Genomic DNA, 6,487 nt, shown 5'->3' on the forward strand with positions numbered 1-6,487 from the left:
CCTGTTTTACATAAGTGGATCGTATCACTAGTTTTGTGTAACACGATTGTTTCTTGCCACTTATTGTAGTAAACATCTCACAGCGTTTTATAAACTGCTACTAAGTAAACTTGTGGAGGCTTGTAGAGCCGTCGCGCCTGTTTGGGCACAAGGTTTAGGCATAATGAACCGATACATATGTTGCTATGTGGTGACTGTATCTACATCCGTATATGCGGTGATCCACTGAACATGATACAATGTATCCAGGAGGCCTCTTTACTAGAAGCGTATAACTAACTATTGGGTCCCTAGATGCTCCTCAGCGGTAAAGAGGCAGTGAGCGAAATGCGACGAGGGAGACGGCGCTGCGTGAAGATACTAAACGCGATGCTCTCTTTACAAATCGTTGTTCTCTGGGGGCCGACAGCCGCATTAATAAGAAGGTCTCTGGAGCGCTAACTAGGAGGATCTGTCATTAATGTTCTAACTGCACCAGTTGTCTATTAACCCATCTGTAGCTGGTGACCTGCAGAGCTGTAATAATAATGGTAGCATGTGGGGGAAGATGCAGAATTATTAAGACCTGGACACGGGGCTGAGCAGTCTGTATGGAGTCTTTACGGTGGGATTGCCACATGGCAAGAGATACAGATAGATTCCAAGAAGCAATAACCCCTCAATATGGCATCCAATGAAAGTGGCCATGATTTGTATGAAGTTGGAGATGTAGAGGCAAGTGGGCGCTATGGGCAGGGGTGTAACTAGGGTGCCGTCACACGGGGGCCCTAGAGCCTGAGAGGACCATAAGATACACTACGTTTTACATTCACCCAGCTATGTGAGCAAATCCAAACTCCGCACCTGCAACTATTCAGGTACTTTCAGCTGAGGCATGCATTGAGCACCCAATTCCCTCCAACCCGCACCCAAATCTCAAAATTCCCTACCATTGGTATATTAAAATCGCAAGGCCCTAAAGGTCTGATTTCGTCCCTTTATACACATTTACTATCAGCAAAACTAAACTCTAATCCACTCCCCGTCTTCGATAAATGGAAAAATTACATCCCATCCCTGACACCTGAAGAATGGGAAGATATAGAAGAATCTCACTTATCAGTATCTCCGGCCATAAATAACAAATTGATCCAATTATATATCATTCACCAATCTTACTTAACTCCTAGCTGCCTATTCAAAATAGGGAACACTCATTCAAACACCTGTCACAGGTGCAACCAACCGCACGCGGACTTCTGGCACCTAGTCTGGAACTGCCCAATTGTCAAGACATATTGGTCCAATGTAATAACCCTTATAAACCAACTACTAGAACCCCCCTACAGCATAAATTTAGACCCCAAAATAACCCTATTTGTAATTCTGGAGGAGGAGCAGTGGCCAGCTTATACCCGCATATTTCTTAAAGAGGTACTCTTCCTAGCACGAAAAGAGATAGCCATGCATTGGATGGCCACAGACCCGCCCTCGATTACACAATGGATCCAACTCGTAAACTCGATAATACCCTACGAAAAGGTTATATATAAAAACCGAGGATGCCCAAACAAGCACCATAAGATATGGGGCCCATGGCTGGAGGCTCACTCCACGTTACCCACAGAATAAACAAAGTTTTATCAGAAATAATACGACCAGCGCAGGTTGCTTCGGTTCAACAGGTTCAAGTTTATTGTATAACACAAACCCTAGACGCAAATAGTACAGGGAATTTACTTAGTTAAAAAATTAATAATAAATATTTTATTAAAATTAGTAGATACAGTTCAAGGTAGTAAACTTTAACTCATAATATTAAGCAGAAATATAAAATATGCATACTCACATGTTTGGGAATGTCTGTAAATGTAAAAACTAAGAGTATACATGCTATAGGATTGAATGCTAACATTATATACCTTTCTTTTCTGTATCGAAAAATTTCATGTGATAAATAAAGCAAAGTTAAAAAAAAGATACACTACGTTTCCCAATCAGGTGTTGGGCTGCCTTAATGACTGTAGTAACCCTTCTAGGCCACTTTCCACCATTCCTCTAGGAGAGCATCAAATACTGATGCCAGGGATGATGGGCATGTTTGGTGTGCACGAATTCAGCATTCTAGTTCACACTATTGGTGTTGATGGTGGACTTCATTATAACTAATGGCCCCAGTCCTTCCCAGCAGAAACAGCTCACCATAATAAAATTTCCTCTAAAAGTCATTGTTGGGGCAACCACCACATCCAACTGCAGCCATTTGATCAGAAGATGGTGAACTGTGATTCAGCCGTCCACAACACTTGCTTCCTCTGACTTACAGTCCGTCGCTTCAAGCCCCATTGCAGGCGCGCTCTGCATTCACTGCTGTGACATTGTTTGCAGCTACTCGTCCATGGTAACCCTTCGTATGCCATTTCCTATGGATGGTTCTGGTACTAATGGATATCCCAATGTCCTGTGAGACCCCCTGAGCGAGGGCACATCATGTGTGCGATGCTTTCACAGCTGGTACAAGGCTTAACTGTCCACATTCTGTCAGTTTACAAGGTCTCCCTGAAGGTGGCGGCACCGCACACACTAGATGGTCTCCATCTCCCAATAACATGACCATCAGTGGACTCTAGAAGGTGCAGAAACTATGACTGATTGGTTGGTGACATCCCACCACCAGACCCCGTTGTCAGCTCTACACATAGTGACATTCCCTCCCCCAAAACCCATTGTCAGCTCTACATCTGGTGACATCGCCCCACCAGACCGTGCTGTCAGCTCTACATCTGGTGACATCCCCCCCCCCCCCCCGGACGACGTCAGCTCTACACCTGGTGACATCCCACCACCAGACCCCATTGTCAGCTCTACACTTGGTGACATCCTCCCACCAGACCCCATTGTCGGCTCTACACCTGGTGACATCCCTCCACCAGACCCCATTGTCGGCTCTACACCTGGTGACATCCCACCACCAGACCCCATTGTCAGCTCTACACTTGGTGACATCCTCCCACCAGACCCCATTGTCGGCTCTACACCTGGTGACATCCCCCCCCCCCCCCGGACGCAGTTGTCAGCTCTACATCTGGTAACATCCCCCCACCAGACCCCGTTGTCAGCTCTACACCTGGTGACATCCCCCCACCAGACCCCGTTGTCGGCTCTACACCTGGTGACATCCCCCCACCCTGACCCCGTTGTCGGCTCTACACATGGTGACATCCCCCCACCAGACCCCTTTGTCGGCTCTACACATGGTGACATCCCCCATCAGAGCACGTTGTCGGCTCTACACCTGGAGTCATTCCCCCACCAGATCCCGTTGTCGGCTCTACAACTGGTGACATCCCCCCCCCCCCCACCAGACCCCATTGTTGGCTCTACACCTTGGGACATCTGATGGTTTCTGTACTGGGGTCTCCCGTGTGATCCTCTCCTTTATATCTAATGCTCACACATCACCTGACCGCACCGGACTGTTGGGGGGGATTTCCTGCAGACTTTGGTGTAGATTTTAACTTCCCCGTTGACGTCTACACATATTTTCTACACCAAATCCGCTGGTAAAATTGACATGCAGTGTGTATGTTTCCACAGCGGGTGGACAAGACCTTCTGGTGGTCTCACACATGCAGCTATTTTGAAAAACAGTGTTTCTTTTTAAATTTTCTTTTTGTTTGGTCAGATAATTTGTGAAAAACATTTGGAATTTCTGGTGTTTTTTACAAGAGAAAAAAGGCAATTTTCTTGCCAGCGAGTTCATTTTTTGGACCTTACGAAGTATTTTTTTATGTAAGAGCTAGGCTGGTTTTCACGCGGCATTACTTTCCACGTTTTTATTGTAATTTTGCAGCATTATCGATGCGCTTTTTATGCAAAAACATATTTTATTTTACTGCTAATTGACGTGTTTTTGTGATGCAGTTTTCGGCTTGGTTGACGCAGATCGTTTCAATGTGTCCCATATTTGGGTGGAGATTACTTTACTACCTGCTGTCGGCGCTCCTGGCTTCCGGTTCCAAGCGGCCTGTAGTGGCCTTACCTGACCAGCAGCGCCGCACCTGACCAGGCCACCAGCGAGCACTGACAGCGGGAAGCCTTCAAAGGAGGTGAGGGGGAGCGACACATAGTATGAAACCAGCTTTTAACTGTTTATTGGATGCAGAAATGCTGCAAAATTGGTAGTGAAAATTTCTGCTGCGGACATTCCGCAGCTTTGCCGCCACGTGTAAATATACCCTGCCAGCTTGAGGCATGCTGCCATGTGCAGAGTGGCCTTACTAGGAAGGGTGACCTCCACAGTGGCCCCAGCAGTAATAGTGTCCCCTATATCGGCCTCAGTAGTAATGATGACCCCCTCAGTGGCACCGGTATTAATAGTGACCCCCCCACAGTGGCCCCAGTAGTAATAGTGACCCCCAACATTGGCCCCAGTAGTAATAGTGACCCCCAACAGTGGCCCCAGTAGTAATAGTGACACCCCCACAGTGGCCCCAGTAGTAATAGTGACACCCCCCCAATAGTGACCCCAACAGTGACCCCAGTAGTAATAGTGACCCCCCCCCACAGTGGCCCCAGCAGTAATAGTGACCCCCCCCCACAGTGGCCCCAGCAGTAATAGTGACCCCCCCCACAGTGGCCCCAGTAGTAATAGTGACCCCCCCCCACAGTGGCCCCAGTAGTAATAGTGACCCTCCCCCCACAGTGGCCCCAGTAGTAATATTGCCCCCCCCACAGTGGCCCCGGTAGTAATAGTGACCCCCCCCACCACAGTGGCCCCGGTAGTAATAGTGACCCCCCCACTACAGTGGCCCCGGTAGTAATAGTGACCCCCCCACAGTGGCCCCAGTAGTAATAGTGACCCCCCCACAGTGGCCCCCAGTAGTAATAGTGACACCCCCACAGTGGCCCCAGTAGTAACAGTGACACCCCCACAGTGGCCCCAGTAGTAATAGTGACCCCCCCCCCCCCCACAGTGGCCCCCAGTAGTAATAGTGACCCCCCCACAATGGCCCCAGTAGTAATAGTGACCCCCCACAGTGGCTCCAGTAGTAATAGTGACCCCACCACCACTACAGTGGCCCCAGTAGTAATAGTGACCTCCCCACAGTGGCCCCAGTAATAATAGTGACCCCCCCCACAGTGGCCCCAGTAGTAATTGTAATTGTGACCCCCCCCCCCCCCCACAGTAGTCTTAGTAGTAAATGTGATTTTCCCCCCACAGTAGTCTTAGTAGTAAATGTGATTTCCACAGTAGCCCCAGTAGGAAATGTGACCCCCACAGTGGCCCCAGTAGTAATAGTGACCCCCACAGTAGCCTCAGTAGTAATACTATTACTACTGGAACTTATATAGGGAGCACTATTGCTGATAGTGTCACCTATATCAACCCTAGTAGTAACAGTGACCCCCACCGTAGCTCCAGTAGTAATGGAACCCCCCCCCCCCCCCCATGAAACCCATATACTTATCCCATCCTGGTCTTCAGAGAACCGCTGCTCCTCTTCTCACACACTTCTGATCGGAACAGTGCCTCCTCCCCTGACCTCCTCTTCAATGGAGCTTAGAAGAAAAGCTCAGGGGTGCCACAAAGTGATTACCAGCTGGGGAACTGCAGCACCCCGGTGGTAATCACCTTTTTGGTGACCAGATGTCCCGAAAGCGGGACAAATAGCTGTCCCGCCATGGTCCCGGTGGAAAACGGGACACAGGGTCCCAAAGTGGGACTGTCCTGCTGGTCACCTTAGGCCCTGGGAACTGGCAGATTTGTCCAGTTATCAGAGAGGAGTTTTATGGCAGTACGGCCATAGAGGAGGCATCTGGAAATAGAACTCCCCGGGACCAGTTGCTTTAATTAGACCTGAACTTGTTTTCTTCCAATAGTTCCTCAGCCAGCATGATGGACATAGTAATGATAAAAGACATTCATCTTTGTACTATTCAGTTCAGACATATCCAATTACTGAGGGTGATTTCTATACTCCCATTCACACATTTCATCAATAATTGCACCACAGAGTGACTAAATAGTTTATGTCTCAATCTCCTCTGGCTCTCCTCTTACATTATCTGCTTCCTCTAAGCATCCTCCAATCTGTGACTTTATGTAACTACAACTCCCAGCTTCTTAGAACCGTAGAGTTAGAAGGGACCTCCGGGGTCATCGGGTCCAACCCCCTGCTCAGTGCAGGATCGCCAAATCATCCCAGACGGATGTCTGTCCAGCCTCTGAAGACTTCCATTGAAGGAGAACTCCCCACCTCCAGTGGTAACATGTTCCACTCAGTGATCCCCCTTGCTGTCTAATATCTAATCTGTGTCTCCTCCCTTTCATTTTCATCCCATTGCTTCTAGTCTTTCCTTGTGCAGATGAGAATAGGGCTGATCCCTCTGCACTGTGACGGCCCTTCAGATATTTGTAGAGAGGTATTAAGTTTCTTCTCAGCCTTTGTTTTTGCAAGCTAAAAATCAATTCCTCCCATTCTGTATGTGCTTTTTTATTCTTTTT

This window comes from Eleutherodactylus coqui, chromosome 3, assembly GCF_035609145.1.
Source record: "Eleutherodactylus coqui strain aEleCoq1 chromosome 3, aEleCoq1.hap1, whole genome shotgun sequence".
Taxonomy (NCBI): Eukaryota; Metazoa; Chordata; class Amphibia; order Anura; family Eleutherodactylidae; genus Eleutherodactylus; species Eleutherodactylus coqui.